Raw genomic sequence first — 15985 nt, 5'->3', positions numbered from 1 at the left:
GGCAATGAAAAATCCTGGTTTGGGGAAAAAACAAATGGAAAGCACTTTAGGCGGGGGGTTCCTCCTTCTCCAAGTTATTCTCAAGAAGTCAATGGGTACCTTGTGTCTGTGAAAACCTCCAAAACACCAGGATTCAGCCCAAAAGTCCTCCAAACATCAAGACACAGGTAAAAAAACTACCCAAACACCAAGACTCAGCCAAAACCGTTTCTAAAATACCAAGATTCAGCCCATTCCAAAAAACCAAAGCATCAACATTTAGCCAATGGAAGCTGAGAAACATCAAGATTCACCCCCACGAAAATTGGGGATCCTCCTCCTGGTCACCTGCTGCATGTGGAGGGGCAACACTCCTGGGGCTGGGGGGAGGCTGCAGATACAGGGAGGGGTGGAACCTTCTGCTGCCTCCTCCTCCTGCTCCTCCTCCTCCTCTGTCCCTACTCCTTCTAACACTCCATTTCCTCCTACTATTCCTCTTTCTCCTGCACAATCCCACCTTCTCCTCCCATGTGCATCCTTTGAACATTTTGTTCTTCAACCCTGCTTCTCCTTCCCTTCCCCTCCTGCCCCAGGCCCAGCACCCACTGCCGGCTCCCTCTTCCCCCCCAAACCCACAGCATCCCACCGGAGGGGCACGGATGGAGCTGGGGCAGCTCGGGCTGGGGCAGCGCTGGGCTCTCGGCCGCTCCCGCCCGCACTCGCTCCCCACTGCAGCCGCTCCCGCCACGACAGCGCGGGGGGAGTGAAGAGAGAAACAACAAGGATGACACCTCACCACCTGAGCCTGGGGCTGGACAACTGGGCTCCAACATGAAAATGGACCAAAACAGCAAAGTTTAGGACCTCGTGACCAGTCGTCCATGATGAGACCATTTCAAGTCCACCTTGAGTGTAGCCCTGGTCAGGCTCCTGCCCTGCCCAAGGTCTGCCCTAAAGAGCTTTCAATAAATATCTGCTTTATTCTCTAGCTCTGTCCAGTCTCTGTTTCAGGCCAGCCTTCCCAAGGCATCATTCTCCCAGAGGTAATTAAGGACATGGACACCCAGAGGGGCAAGAAGGGAAGTCCAGAAGGGATTTAGACAGCAGGGGATGGATGGTGTTGGTGTGCTGGGAAGGGTGAGGGGGAAGGGGAGGGTGCAGGATTACAGTTAAGGCAAGAGGCAGCAGGAGGAATCTCTGTGGTGAGAAAGAAGATGATGGAAAAGAGCAGGAAGAGAAAAATACTGAGGACTGGGACGTTTTCAAGCAGGGTGTTGTTACCCCACGGCTTTAGAGGGGCAACACGTTGTGACATGGGAGTGGACCTTGACAGAGGACAGCAGGCAGCAGCTTGGTGAAATATGGAAAGCTCTTTATTATCTGACTTCAAAGGCTTATATACATTTTGTACAGAGGGCCAAGATTCGCCCAAGGAGATTACAACCTCCTGACTTCATTGGTCACTATGACCATCAGTCAAGTTCTCTCTCAGAGAACAAGAATGCAAAACATACAGATAATTTCTAAGAATACAACGTTGTTTACATGAAGCAGCGTGAGAAAGCTGCTGCAAAGACTCAAACACTTTGAAACCAAGAAATTCAGGGACGACAGGGTGTAATGCTCAAACTCTGGGAGCTGATGTAGATCGTTTGTAGCCCCGGTTGGCAGGAGAGGCAAACAAGGAGGTCAGGATCCCAGGGGGTTTCTCTGTGCTGGGGAGCGGCAGGAGCGGGCGCAGAGGGGCGGCACCGGGAGCACGGGCTGGGGGCCTGTGGGGAGCTGCGGGGCCGGGCCGGGGCTGTGGGGCAGCCGGGGCTCAGCGCCGGGCGCTGCCTGACCCCACCACCCCCCGGGCAGGGCCGGCACTGGCCCCCGGCCCCCAGGAGGCTGCGGGACGCCCCGGCCGCTGCCCGGCCCCGTGGAGCTGCCGGCCCTGCCCGCCGGGGGAGCCGCCTTTGGACACTGCGGCACCACAGGCACCGGCTCTGGGATACGGGCTCTGCAGGGCACGGCCAGCACAAGCACCAGCGCCAAGGAAGGAAGGAAGGAAGGAAGGAACAGCTGGGAAATGTGTATTATCCCTGCAAGGATCCAGATCACCTTTGAAGGATCTTGTTTGGGCCCTGCAGAAAGGAATGATTGTGCAGAAAGCTCAGCAGCTGTCAGAGGATGAGCACCCACAGGCACTCAGGGGGGCTGCACGAGGGGCACAAGAAGCCCCTGCAGCACTTGGGCACAAAGGCACAGCAGGTGAAGGCAAGAAGGGAGCAGGAAAAGGCCAAGCTGAAGGCAAAGGCCATGGCAGAGTTTCCACAGCCCCTGAGGGATGAAGCCCAGGGCCCAAGGGGGCCCCAGCACCGAGGGGACGGGCTCGGCCACAAGCACCTGGCACAGGCATTGCCCTCCTCGGCAGGGGAGAGCCCACCCAAACAGCCCCTGCCAAGGAAGCAGGGATCCATCTGCAGCCCACAGGGACACTGCAAGCACACACAGCAGCACCCTCAGCAGGAGCAAGTCCAGCCCTGCACGGACATGGATTCCTAGGGCTGCCACAGCTCCCATTACACCAGGGACCCACCACACTGGAGCCCTTGACAACATTCAGCCTGGGGCTGCATCCACACCAGGCCTTTCCTCATACACACAGGGGCCTCTCCACCCACTCTCAATCTTAGACCTAAGGGGGGAAAAGGCCAAAAATGTCTTTGATTATCCAGGGGACAAGTGGGAAAGATGAGGGGGTTGTTTTTTTCAACCACTATTAGCAGATGTGGGGGATGGGTTTGAAATGCAGGAAGTTTTATTTGCTCCTCATTGTCATTGTAATTTACTGGGAAGGCCTTTGATGGCTAAATTGGGAATGCAAATTAATATTGTAAAAGGTGATACAGAGGCCAGTTCTCTTGTACCTCTGTGTCAAATGTCTGGCAAGGCCTGTGCTGAAGTGAACCCACAAGTGTGGGCAGCCCCAGGGAAAGGGGAAAAATTAGATTCCCAGCCTCTCCAAATCACTCTGAAGCAACCAGCACTGTTGGGAAAGATGGGACAGGAAGGACTTATGGATATGATTGTCTGGTAAGAAATACTGCAGATGAAAAACCTGTGAGTGCAATAGAAATGAAAGCCAGCTTTGACATGTAGGCATGGGAGGCAGGAAAACGGTGATTAGCTGGAGATGGGTTGAAGGGCAGAAACAAAAGGACTCAGGAATGCAGCCTTTCCACTTTGCAAGGGATCAGGGAAAAAGCAGATAAGAAAAGTAGTCTTTAGAGTTTAGAATATAAAATGACATGGTAATATAGTAGTTCTCATAGGCTGCATGCAAAGTTTGTAGGTTTTGGATCTTGCACCGGTTGGTCACTGTGAATTAGAATATTCAACACAAAAAGAGAGAGAATGGATTGTAACAAGGTGCCCTCTCTCTTGCTCTTGCTCTCTTGCTCTTTCCCCCCACGCTCTTGCCCCCTCTCTCTTATCCCTGCTGTCTTATCCCTTCCCCCACTCTTACCTCACTTCTACCCCTGAGCTCTCTTCTACCCTCTCTCTCCCCTCTCTCTCTCGGGGCTTCCCTCCAGCCCAGGCTGGTGGCTGAAGGCAAAGCCCTCTTTACCCACCACCCTTGTAATAAAGCCACGTGTTTCTAGAATATCTCAGCTCTGCAGAGTTCCTTGTCCCTGCCGTCCACGGATGTCACTACACAGCACAAGTGGTGTCTAAAAGCAAAACCCTATTGCAGGGGAGGGAAGGAAGGGCTTTGTAATCTCAGGAGTAATGTTACCCAGGACTAAAAAGCAGATGTGACAATTCTGAGGATTAATAGGTGTTATATATATTTTATATAAAGTTGGCTTTTCGCAAGATGTGTGCTATATAGTAAATAATGTTGTGTTAAGGATATAGAATATACATATAGAATATAAGTTTTTAATTCTGCTTTTAGAAAATTAGGTATAGTGGTAATAACTGATGCAATATGCTTAAACTGTCTGTTTGGTTGGGATAACATCCAGTGAACATGTAAAGAGGACCCTGCTATTGATACACCAACTATCAGCATCTCCCACCTGCAGAAAGCACGGACCAAGGCCCAAGCTGGACGCGATAAAAAGGACACAGCCAGGAAACACGCATGCTCTAAAAAGGCGGACCCAAGGAGGGGCCATGCAAAACAGTTCCTGGAATATGGAAACTAGTTTATGGAATTTTATGAATATTCATATATTGATATAACGGGAAGGGTATTTAACGAGTGTCTCTGAGAAAGCAAAGTGTGGACTTGGCTGAATGCCGAGTCACCCGGCCGGCCGTACTTGGCTTTTTTTCATCTCCTAATTGTCTTAATTATTTTATTAAACATAGTTTTTTAAATTTACCAAAAAGTGAACCTCGTTTTTCACAATTGGGAATTGCAGGACCTGGATTGAGGATTCTCTGCTCCAGCTAAAACATTGTATGACTTTTTAACCCCACACAGCCTCAATGTTATGGTTTGGACATGGGAAAGGGAATAAGACTTGAGAAATGAAAAAAAAAAAAAAAAATGATTGATGCTCAAGCCATGGCTCCTCCAGACTCAGAAAATGAACTGGAATTGTATGTGAGTGTTAAACAGGGCCAGGCCAAAGGAATTCTTGTGCTAAAATGTTTAACCCAGTGGCCAGAGTGGCCCCACTGTCTGCAGAATTGTGCAGCCACAGCTTGAATGGGACCTGAGGCCTGAAAACTGACAGCACAAGGATCTCCTGTTGTCCAAGTCTGGCATCAAGTTCAGGCTTTGAGAACCAAAAGAGCAGGGCTGGGTTATTCCAGCAGGAAACTTGTTCAGTGGCACAGGAGGATTTAGAAGTGAGGACAGGGGAAGGGTTTAACCCAGCCTCCTGTTGGAACAGCCTGCACAGGGGCTGGGGAGAAACCCATGACTGCACTGAGGTGACAGAGCTCCAGAGCCAGGCTGGGAGAGATTGATGAGACATTCCCTGGCCTCAGGGAGAAAAGGTGTTTCTGGATGGGGCTCCAAGGGCAGCAGAAGGGAAAAGAGTTACAAGACACGCTGTTATTCAGGAAAGGGAATCAGACAAAGCACAGGTTACCCCCCACATGGTCAGCTCAACCGGCAGAGCTGTGTGTGCCTGTGAGAGCCTGGGACTGAAATGCCCTGAGCAGGAAGGCTGAAATATCTCCTGCTGACACCATGTCACCCAACAGGGGGGCCAAAAGCAATTCTGACTTCTTCAGTAATCACTAGATCACTTAGAAAGGTATTTCTGAAACAAATAATTCCAAGAGAAAGGATTGTGGAAGCAATAAACTACAATAGGGGAACTCATTTTACAGGAAAGATCCTTCAGGGGGTTCTGGCAGCTTTAGGAACACAATGGGACCTCCACAACCCCTGGCACCCCCAGAGCTCAGGTCAGGTAGAAAGAATGAATGGGGAAATAAAGAAACACCTTCGGAAGCTGCTGACAAAAAACAAGATGCCACAGGTGGGGCTTTTGCCATTGGCTCTGGCAAGAATAAGAGCCAGATCCAGGGCAGATATTCAATTATCTCCCTTGGAATTGATCTTTGGAATTCCTTCCCCTGGCAATTCTCCACCTAGTGCAGGCTGGAGATAAGGGATGTGTATTTAGAGCAGCCTGTGGCCAGAATCCTGTCTCCTGTGAAATCTCTCCCACTGGAAGCTGGGCTGGCACAGACCCTGCCTTGGGACTTTGCTGTTCACACCATCCAACCAGGACATGGGGCCCTGCCTGAGGAGTGGGAAGAAGCACCACTGGGGGCCAAGTGGCCCATCCCAAGTGTCCTTGAGCACAGAAACAGCCCCAGCACAGCTCAGCACGGGGGGACCCCTCACCCTGGGCTCAAGGGCTCGGAAGGCCCAAAGGAGATTTGGACTTCCCGGCTGCAGGAGGAGGATGGGAGGCCACGACTGACCCGCCCTGAAGGCACCGGAGCAGCAGCCAGGGCTCCACAGCGGGGGAAGCCCCTGTGCCTGCCCACAGATCCTCTGCTGGAATAGTCTGCCTGGCCACCTCCTGGGCCATCTCCAGACACTGGGGGCCCAGCCTTGCTGCCACTGCTTCAGCTTCAGGCCTTTCTGTGCCTGCACTCGCCACAGGGGCTGGGGAACACAACGGGACAATTCCACTCTGGCTCTCAGTCACACTCACACACGGGGCTGGATGGGATCACATTGCTCCAAAATATACCAAGTTCAAATTTAAAAAAAAATCTTATTTCTCTAGTCAGGCTTGGTTTGCCTTTGCCCTGGGAAAGGAATTTTAAATATTATCTTTTAAAGGATGTTACACCACTCAACAGAGATGAGTTTAACATCTCAGCAGACTGGGAAGAGCCCAAAAGACACCCACAAAGACAACGACCATCAACAAAACATCAACGACCATCAGCAAACAGCAACCAACATCTGCCCCAGACACTGCCCCGGAATAGCTGGAGACACCTGGTCTGGAAAAGGCTGATGAGGAAATCCAGGAGTGAGGACCTAATTAACATCAGAGGCAAAGAAATCCGGCTCCCATAGGAAACCAAATACTCAGAACTCAGCGACTTGGAAGCAATGAACATCAAACCAATGGATTTCTATGGGTTCAGACTGTACAAAGTTTAGGGAAAATCCAGTAAAACTCACGTGTCATGGAATGATTTTCTCTGGCTACGTGTGGATGAAATGATTTCTGTTGCACATCCTGGCCAAAATCAAGTAATGCCTTGACTCTCTAACACTAAAAATATTGTTGGAGAAATTCTGTTTTTCTCACCGTTTCTGTGACAAGATTACACCACCAGAGCAATCTCTCATAATAATCCTGCTTTTAAATTGTCAGTTACTTTTGGACCAGGGGTGTGAGAATCAATTCTTAGTCCCAGGAGAAAAAGTAGATAAAACTTGATTACTTTGAAATGTTTTTGTCTATGTTTGTGTGAGGCTCTGAGTGATGGCAAAATTTCGGTTTGGGTTTTTCGATGTTCATCTTTAGGCTGCATTTTGCAAAACTAGAAGGGCTTTAAAGGTGACCCTTTAAGGCACAAACAGTTAAAAGATTTAAACAGTTAAATTAACAGTTAAAACAAAAGCAGATTGTGGGGGGGCACATGTGAGTCATTCAGTGGCTGCTCTGGAAGAGAAGCTCCATTCCAGGCAGCCAGGAGAGGAGCTTTAGAAATGCAAATTAACACTGCTGGGGAAAAGTGGGGACAGTGCACCAGGCTCTTCTGGCCTGCGGGAGGAATTGGGCTGATTCCCTCTGCCCCTCAGCCCAAGCTCTGCCTGCTTGCACAGATGGAATTGGCACAGCCAAAGGCAGAGCCCACAGGGAGGAGATCTGACTCTGCAACACAAATTGCTTCAGCTGCAAAGGGAAACAGCCAGTGGAGAATGGTGTGAAAACTTCACTACAACAAGTGGGGGGAATCATCCCTCTCCCCACTCCAACATGTGCTGGCACTGTCTGTGTCACACAGGGACCATCAGACCACTGGGCTGTTTGTGCTACCACAGGCTCAGAGAAATCACTTGGGAATCCAAGTCTGGGATGATTTAATTAGAGAAAAGAGATCAATTGATGCAGCCCTGGCTGGAGGGAGCCCCCAAAAATGGGGAAGAGATGAACGGCCACCACAACAAATCCTACAACACCCTGGACCAGCCCCTGGGAACCCAAACCAATTCACATCAGGAGCCAGAGAACACATTGATCATTCCAATGGCACAATTACATTACAAGATGTCCACGAAATAATAACCAACCAGACAGATCCAGCTCCTCAGTCTGGCCCACCAATCCACTCAAACCAAGAACACAACATTTCACCACGGGCTGGGATCAGATTATCTGTGAGCAGAAGGAGGAGGACAGGGTGGAAAATTAAATGACTCAAGATGCTGTTGGCAAAGAGATGACAAAGGAAAAGTGGGGAAACAGAAAACAAAGGAAATAAGAAAGCAGCTCATGTTCCGGTCCAAACGTGGAAAGGATGGGAATGGGACACGGTTTGGTCCGAGGAAAGCCCTCAGTTCTCCCGGCCCTAATTAGGAGCATCAGCGCATGGCTTTGATTTCGCAAAAAAAAAAAAGGGAAAAGCCCCAAGGCCCTTGGGCTGAGTGGAGGAGGGGGGAGATTTCTGGCCGAAAACTCCAGAAATCTTTTTTTCCCGAGGCGGGGAAGAACAAAGCCCAGCCCAGTGAGGCGGGTCGCTCCCAGCAGCGCCTCTCTGCCGTCCCAGCTGAAGCCCTCGCTGGCTGCTCCGGGCTGGACGGGCGCACCGGGAGCGCTGGGAAGGGGCCCCGGCTCGGGGCGCGGCCCCCGGGGCAGCCCCGCGGCAGCTCCAAGGCTCCGCCAGCCGGGATGGAACGTGGCAGGGGGAGCGGGGAAGGGACGGGGCTGCCGGCGCCGAGGGAACACCAGGGACACCGGGGGCGCTTCACGAGCATTTAATGAGAAACCCCAAAATTATAAACAATACAAAAACAGCAACAGTGGCACCTTAAAAACAGATGGGGGTCATGCAGAGCCATCCCAAAGAAAGAAGGGATGGAATGGAATTCCACTGAATTGGAATGGACCCACAAGGATTGAGTCCAACCCTTAAGGTATTGGTGCCTGTGGGGTCAAATCACACATTGGCATTATTGGCACCTTGCCCCAGCCACAGTCACATTCACATGTTTGTACCTGTTTGTACATTGCACTTGTTTGTTGCCTGTATTCACAGTGTTATACCAATATAGATATGAAATATTTGTGTATAAATAGTGTTAGAAGAAGGTATATGAAACCTGTTTCCACAGTGTTATATCTACATATATCTACAGGCTTGGTGTATAAATGTGTAGTGCAAGAGAAACAGGATGAGTCCTGGAGTGGCTCCAGGAGAAAGAAACCCCCAGCCCCAGCCCAGGCAGCCACACCTCAGCTTCCACATCACCTCATCTTCCTGCACGTTCATCTCCTGGAGACCAGGCACTGAGGTGACCCTGAGACAAAATACTGAGATGTTCATGAGATCAGGCACTGAGGTGACCCTGAGGGTCAGTGCAAGGCAGACACTGTGCCTGAGGAAGGACATCCCAGGGTCTGGGAAAGGGCAAAGCTGTGACTGCCCAGCACAGAGAAGGTGCTTTGTCCATCCCCTGTCACAGCCGAGTTTGGGCTCTGCTGCACAGATAGGGCATCAGGTATGAGCAGGGCACACTCCTGAGTTTATTCTCAGCCAGGAAAACACACTCTGCATCGCCCAGGACAGGAACCCTGCAAGGAGGAGCAGAGACAATGCTGGCAACACAGGGGACACACTGTGCTCCCATGCCCCCATTCCCTGCCCACATCCCCCAGGCCCTGCTCGGCTCCCTGGGACTCACGAGGAGTTGAAGCTGCTGCCGTCCTCCCACTGAAGCTGCTGCCCCCGTCTGCGCAGCCCCAGCCAGAGATTGACCTTCCGGCTGGGGCGGGACAGGAACTCCTGGGAAGTGAAGAGACCAGCAGTCAGATCTGCACCCCCAGCCCAGGAGCCCCCCAGGCCCCCCTCGCACACCCCACACCCCCAGCCCCTCACTCACCATTTCCTCATCCCTGAGCACGGCCAGGGAGGCCCCGAGCTCAGAGCACCGAGCCTGACCCTGATCCCAGGTGTGCTGATCCTTCGAGAGGAAGTAGCAGATCCTGCGGTACCCGACCCAGTCATCAGGACAGGCCAGCGGAGTGCCAGGAAAAGCTGCAATGTTTGTTTGTCTTCCCCCTGCAGAGGGAAGAGGAGAAGGTCCAGGATTCCCCTCCACAGGCAATAGGGACCCTGCTGTGCCCCGAGGGGCTGGGCTGAGGCAGCTGCTCCTCCCTTACCTGACAGCACAGCCAAGGCCGGCACCAAAGCCAGGACCAGCATCACGAGCAGAGTCAGGACCAGGGTGACCTTGGGATGGGATCTGAACCTCTCACCTGCAGCAGTAAAGAGTCCATGGCTGTGAGGACGGGGCTGTCCCGAGCACGCCCAGCCCTCACATCCCCCCACCCAACACCCGGGGGACACAGGAGGGATCCCCCATTCTGTGTGCCCCTCACTCAGCTGGCAGCAAGAGAAACAAGGGACAGGGGCACAGCCAGGGCCAGGGCACAGCCGGGGCCAGAAGAACTGCCCAGCGCCGGGGGCAGCCGGGGGTGTCGGTCCCGGCCCCTGCGGGGGCCCAGCAGAGCAGGAGGGCTCTTCCAGAGCCCTGGAAACAGCCACAGCCCTGCCAGCCCTGTGCACCTGTGGGGTGACACTGTCCCCTCCCTACAGCCCACGGCGCTGGCCCTGCACTCACACAGAAACTGGAGGGGTTTCTTCTGTATGTTCTCAGCTTCTGATCCGTTCTGGCATTTCAGGGGCTTCTTCACCCTCCCAGTAGTGGAGCGGGGCTCATTCTCCACATCTTCATTCATTGCACACCCACCAGTGGCCCCTTCCTGCTTAGGACAAGTGGCTTCTTGCTCCCCCCTCCGAGCTCCGCCAGTGCCGCCTCACCGGGCTCCGGCCGCTGCCGCCGCTCCCGGGCCCGCACACGCTCCGGAATGCGGAGTGGGACGGAGCTGGATCCTTTCTCGACCCGCGTTCTGAGCAATTCGCGCGTGGAACACGAGGAGAGGCGGGAGACATCAGGTGGAAGGGCGGCTTGGCGCTCTGCACGGAACGGCCCCGGCTGTTTTCCCGAACTCCAGCGGTTTCTCGGGAAAGGTGGCTGAGGAAAGACCCCGGCGCTGTGCCCGGAGGGACATCCCAGCCCAGTTTCACATCCGACTTTTCAAATTAGGGAAACAATGGAATAATCACATGACGGGATCGCGGCAGTTCCGTGCCGCGCGCCAAGCCCGCCCCTCTCCCCCATTGGCCGACGTCTCCCGCCGCGTCTCCTTCTCGCGCGCTGATTGGTCAGAGCTGGGCTGAGGGACGATCCCGGCCCGCCCACTCCGCCATGCTCGGATCGGCCCCCGGAGCGCGGAGCGACTCTGGAAACCGGGACCGGCCCCGGGAGCGGCGGCAGCGGCCGGAGCCCGGTGAGGCGGCACTGGCGGAGCTCGGAGGCGGCCCCAGCGCAGGTGGGAGCCGCGCTCGGTTCTGCCGGGGCTCGGGGCTGGCTGCGGGCGGAGGGGGCGGCAGGGGGCTCCGGCGGGTTCCTTGTGCCGTGTCGGCGCCGTGTTGCCCGTGGCCTGAGGGCGCTGCGGGAGCGGCTGCCCGCGCTCTCCTTCCCGCCGCTGCCTCGGCAGGAGCCGCTGCCGGAGCAGCGCCGGCTCGTCCCGGTTCCTGTGGGGAGGACGGAGGTGGCCGCCCTGTCCCCGGGGGGGGCTGTGCGGGAAAATTCCCAGAGGTGGCCAGAGGTTTGTGTCCCCACAGGAGCCCGAGGAGTCCTGTAAAAGTGGCTTTATTCCTGAACAAAGGGAGAGGCCGTGCGGCCTTTGCCGGGGGGTCTCTCCAATTGTTGTAGGACGCGGCCTCCTTTTTCTCCTGATTTTCCCTCCTGCATCTCCCTGTCCCTTTGCCCCGTGGCGAAGGTCCTTGGAAAGTTCCGACTTCCCGATCCGCCTCCTGCATGTCCTCGTTAATATGCGCCCCCCTTTTGTAGAACATCCGATATTCACGGCTCTGCTCACTCTTTGTTCTTCTTCTCCGTGTTCAGGAATTTCGCAGGGCCTTGGCTGAGCACAGTCCGTGTCAATGAGGAACATTTTCTGAAACTGATGGATTCTCCCGTTGCTCCCTTATCTCCCAGTCCCCGGCCCTGTCTCCAAGCAGATTCACTCGTTGACTCTGTTTTTTCTTGCTGGGTCCTCTTTGGTTTTGGGATTATTGTCAGTGACCTCAATTCTGAGAAATGAGTTTCATGCATTATTCAAATATTCTTGGTAGCTTTCATTGTTTTAGAAACTTTTCTTTTTTTTTTTTGTTTTCTGTTCTGGCTTATCTAAATAACATCCTGTGGATCAGGTCAATATATTTTATTTCTTCTTGTGGCTTCATCCTGTTGTTTCACACTTCCCAGATACTGAACAGGTAACAAATTCTTCTCTAATTCTTCTCCCGTGCTCTGGTTGGTGTCACCCTTATCACTTGGAGAGGTCAGTCAGCAGATGTGGGAAACAACCTAATTGCTTTACACAGTTCTCTCGGTTACAAGAAGTATTTTAACATTTTATATTTTGCTAAGGCCTGTGGTACAATACATTCATCACATAATTATTTCTATAAGCTGTAAGGTGAATACATCAACATAACACTCATCACACTACTATTTCCATGGGCTTTACTGTGCATACTAAAATGAGAAATAAGTTTTATTAACAGGCAGCTAAAAGGGATTATAAACTGCACTATCCTTACAATCAATAACCACATATAAAGACTAATGCACAAATGTCAAAGCCAATATTATCGGGTCATTTTTAACAGTTCCTGTCCTTTTGTAGCCGTGTGTGGCTCAGGAGGCCTGGCTGCCACCTGCATCCCCTTGCTCAGCTGTGAATGAGCTGCCCTCAGCAAGGTGTGGTGCAGGGCCCAAAGATGAGAGTTGCTGTAGCACAACAGAGGAGAAAGAGCATTCGTTTAACCCCTGCTGTGCCAGGGAGCCACCAAACCGTGTCCCATTCCCATCCTTTCCACGTTTGGACCGGAACATGAGCTGCTTTCTTATTTCCTTTGTTTTCTGTTTCCCCACTTTTCTGTTGTCATCTCTTTGCCAACAGCATCTTGAGTCATTTAATTTTCCACCCTGTCCTCCTCCTTCTGCTCACAGATAATCTGATCCCAGCCCGTGGTGAAATGTTGTGTTCTTGGTTTGAGTGGATTGGTGGGCCAGACTGAGGAGCTGGATCTGTCTGGTTGGTTATTATTTCGTGGACATCTTGTGCCATTGCAATGATCAATGTGTTCTCTGGCTCCTGATGTGAATTGGTTTGGGTTGCCAGGGGCTGGTCCAGGGTGTTGTAGGATTTGTTCTGGTGGCTGTTCATCTTTTCCCCATTTTTGGGGGCTCCCTCCAGCCAGGGCTGCATCAATTGATCTCTTTTCTCTAATTAAATCATCCCAGACTTGGATTCCCAAGTGATTTCTCTGAGCCTGTGGTAGCACAAACAGCCCAGTGGTCTGATGCTCCCTGTGTGACACAGACAGTGCCAGCACATGTTGGAGTGGGGAGAGGGATGATTCCCCCCACTTGTTGTAGTGAAGTTTTCACACCATTCTCCACTGGCTGTTTCCCTTTGCAGCTGAAGCAATTTGTGTTGCAGAGTCAGATCTCCTCCCTGTGGGCTCTGCCTTTGGCTGTGCCAATTCCATCTGTGCAAGCAGGCAGAGCTTGGGCTGAGGGGCAGAGGGAATCAGCCCAATTCCTCCCGCAGGCAAGAAGAGCCTGGTGCACTGTCCCCACTTTTCCCCAGCAGTGTTAATTTGCATTTCTAAAGCTCCTCTCCTGGCTGCCTGGAATGGAGCTTCTCTTCCAGAGCAGCCACTGAATGACTCACATGTGCCCCCCCACAATCTGCTTTTGTTTTAACTGTTAATTTAACTGTTTAATTCTTTTCACTGTTTGTGCCTTAAAGGGTCACCTTTAAAGCTTTTCTAGTTTTGCAAAATGCAGCCTAAAGATGAACATCGAAAAACCCAAACCGAAATTTTGCCGTCACTAAGAGCCTCACACAAACATAGACCGAAACACTTCAAAGTAATGTAGTTTTATTTACTTCTCCTCTTAGGAGTAGGAATTGATTCTCACACCCCTGGTCCAAAAGTAACTGACAATATAAAAGCAGGATTATCATGAGAAATTATTGTGGTGGTGTAATCTTGTCACAGAAACGGTGCGAAAACCAGATTTTCTCCGACAATATTTTCAGTGTTAGAGAGTCAAGGCATTACTTGATTTTGGCCAGGATGTGCAACAGAAATCATTTCATCCACTCGTAGCCAGGGTGTGCAGAGAAAATCATTCCATGACACGTGAATTTTACTGGATTTTTCCTAAACTTTGTACAGTCTGAACCCATAGAAATCCATTGGTTTGATGTTCATTGCTTCCAAGTCGCTGAGTTCTGAGTATTTGGTTTCCTATTGGAGCCGGATTTCTTTGCCTCTGATGTTAATTAGGTCCCCACTCCTGGATTTCCTCATCAGCCTTTTCCAGACCAGGTGTCTCCAGCTATTCCAGGGCAGTGTCTGGGGCAGATGTTGGTTGCTGTTTGCTGATGGTCGTTGATGTTTTGTTGATGGTCGTTGTCTTTGTGGGTGTCTTTTGGGCTATTCCCAGTCTGCTGAGATGTTAAACTCATCTCTGTTGAGTGGTGTAACATCCTTTAAAAGATAATATTTAAAATTCCTTTCCCAGGGCAAAGGCAAACCAAGCCTGACTAGAGAAATAAGATTTTTTTTAAATTTGAACTTGGTATATTTTGGAGCAATGTGATCCCATCCAGCCCCGTGTGTGAGTGTGACTGAGAGCCAGAGTGGAATTGTCCCGTTGTGTTCCCCAGCCCCTGTGGCGAGTGCAGGCACAGAAAGCGCTGAAGCTGAAGCAGTGGCAGCAAGGCTGGGCCCCCAGTGTCTGGAGATGGCCCAGGAGGTGGCCAGGCAGACTATTCCAGCAGAGGATCTGTGGGCAGGCACAGGGGCTTCCCCCGCTGTGGAGCCCTGGCTGCTGCTCCGGTGCCTTCAGGGCGGGTCAGTCGTGGCCTCCCATCCTCCTCCTGCAGCCGGGAAGTCCAAATCTCCTTTGGGCCTTCCGAGCCCTTGAGCCCAGGGTGAGGGGTCCCCCCGTGCTGAGCTGTGCTGGGGCTGTTTCTGTGCTCAGGGACACTTGGGATGGGCCACTTGGCCCCCAGTGGTGCTTCTTCCCACTCCTCAGGCAGGGCCCCATGTCCTGGTTGGATGGTGTGAACAGCAAAGGCCCAAGGCAGGGTCTGTGCCAGCCCAGCTTCCAGTGGGAGAGATTTCACAGGAGACAGGATTCTGGCCACAGGCTGCTCTAAATACACATCCCTTATCTCCAGCCTGCACTAGGTGGAGAATTGCCAGGGGAAGGAATTCCAAAGATCAATTCCAAGGGAGATAATTGAATATCTGCCCTGGATCTGGCTCTTATTCTTGCCAGAGCCAATGGCAAAAGCCCCACCTGTGGCATCTTGGTTTCTGTCAGCAGCTTCCAAAGGTGTTTCTTTATTTCCCCATTCATTCTTTCTACCTGACCTGAGCTCTGGGGGTGCCAGGGGTTGTGGAGGTCCCATTGTGTTCCTAAAGCTGCCAGAACCCCCTGAAGGATCTTTCCTGTAAAATGAGTTCCCCTATTGTAGTTCATTGCTTCCACAATCCTTTCTCTTGGAATTATTTGTTTCAGAAATACCTTTCTAAGTGATCCAGTGATTACTGAAGAAGTCAGAATTGCTTTTGGCCCCCCTGTTGGGTGACATGGTGTCAGCAGGAGATATTTCAGCCTTCCTGCTCAGGGCATTTCAGTCCCAGGCTCTCACAGGCACACACAGCTCTGCCGGTTGAACTGACCATGTGGGGGGTAACCTGTGCTTTGTCTGATTCCCTTTCCTAAATAACAGCGTGTCTTGTAACTCTTTTCCCTTCTGCTGCCCTTGGAGCCCCATCCAGAAACACCTTTTCTCCCTGAGGCCAGGGAATGTCTCATCAATCTCTCCCAGCCTGGCTCTGGAGCTCTGTCACCTCAGTGCAGTCATGGGTTTCTCCCCAGCCCCTGTGCAGGCTGTTCCAACAGGAGGCTGGGTTAAACCCTTCCCCTGTCCTCACTTCTAAATCCTCCTGTGCCACTGAACAAGTTTCCTGCTGGAATAACCCAGCCCTGCTCTTTTGGTTCTCAAAGCCTGAACTTGATGCCAGACTTGGACAACAGGAGATCCTTGTGCTGTCAGTTTTCAGGCCTCAGGTCCCATTCAAGCTGTGGCTGCACAATTCTGCAGACAGTGGGGCCACTCTGGCCACTGGGTTAAACATT

General features: G+C 52.1%; 1 long non-coding RNA gene across 1 annotated transcript; it reads right to left on the bottom strand.

The window, feature by feature from the left end:
* Positions 1-8953: 8953 nt before the first annotated feature.
* LOC310923813 lies at positions 8954-9825 on the bottom strand. Its single transcript, XR_014592697.1, has 3 exons — positions 9566-9825; positions 9368-9468; positions 8954-9257 (listed from the first exon to the last, which is right to left on the bottom strand). It is a non-coding gene; the product is annotated as an uncharacterized lncRNA (long non-coding RNA).
* Between the last annotated feature and the right edge of the window lie 6160 nt (positions 9826-15985).

This window comes from Zosterops lateralis, assembly GCF_965231275.1.
Source record: "Zosterops lateralis genome assembly, contig: HAP1_HAP1_SCAFFOLD_358, whole genome shotgun sequence".
Taxonomy (NCBI): domain Eukaryota; kingdom Metazoa; phylum Chordata; class Aves; order Passeriformes; family Zosteropidae; genus Zosterops; species Zosterops lateralis.
This window is presented reverse-complemented; position numbering and strand designations above follow the sequence as displayed.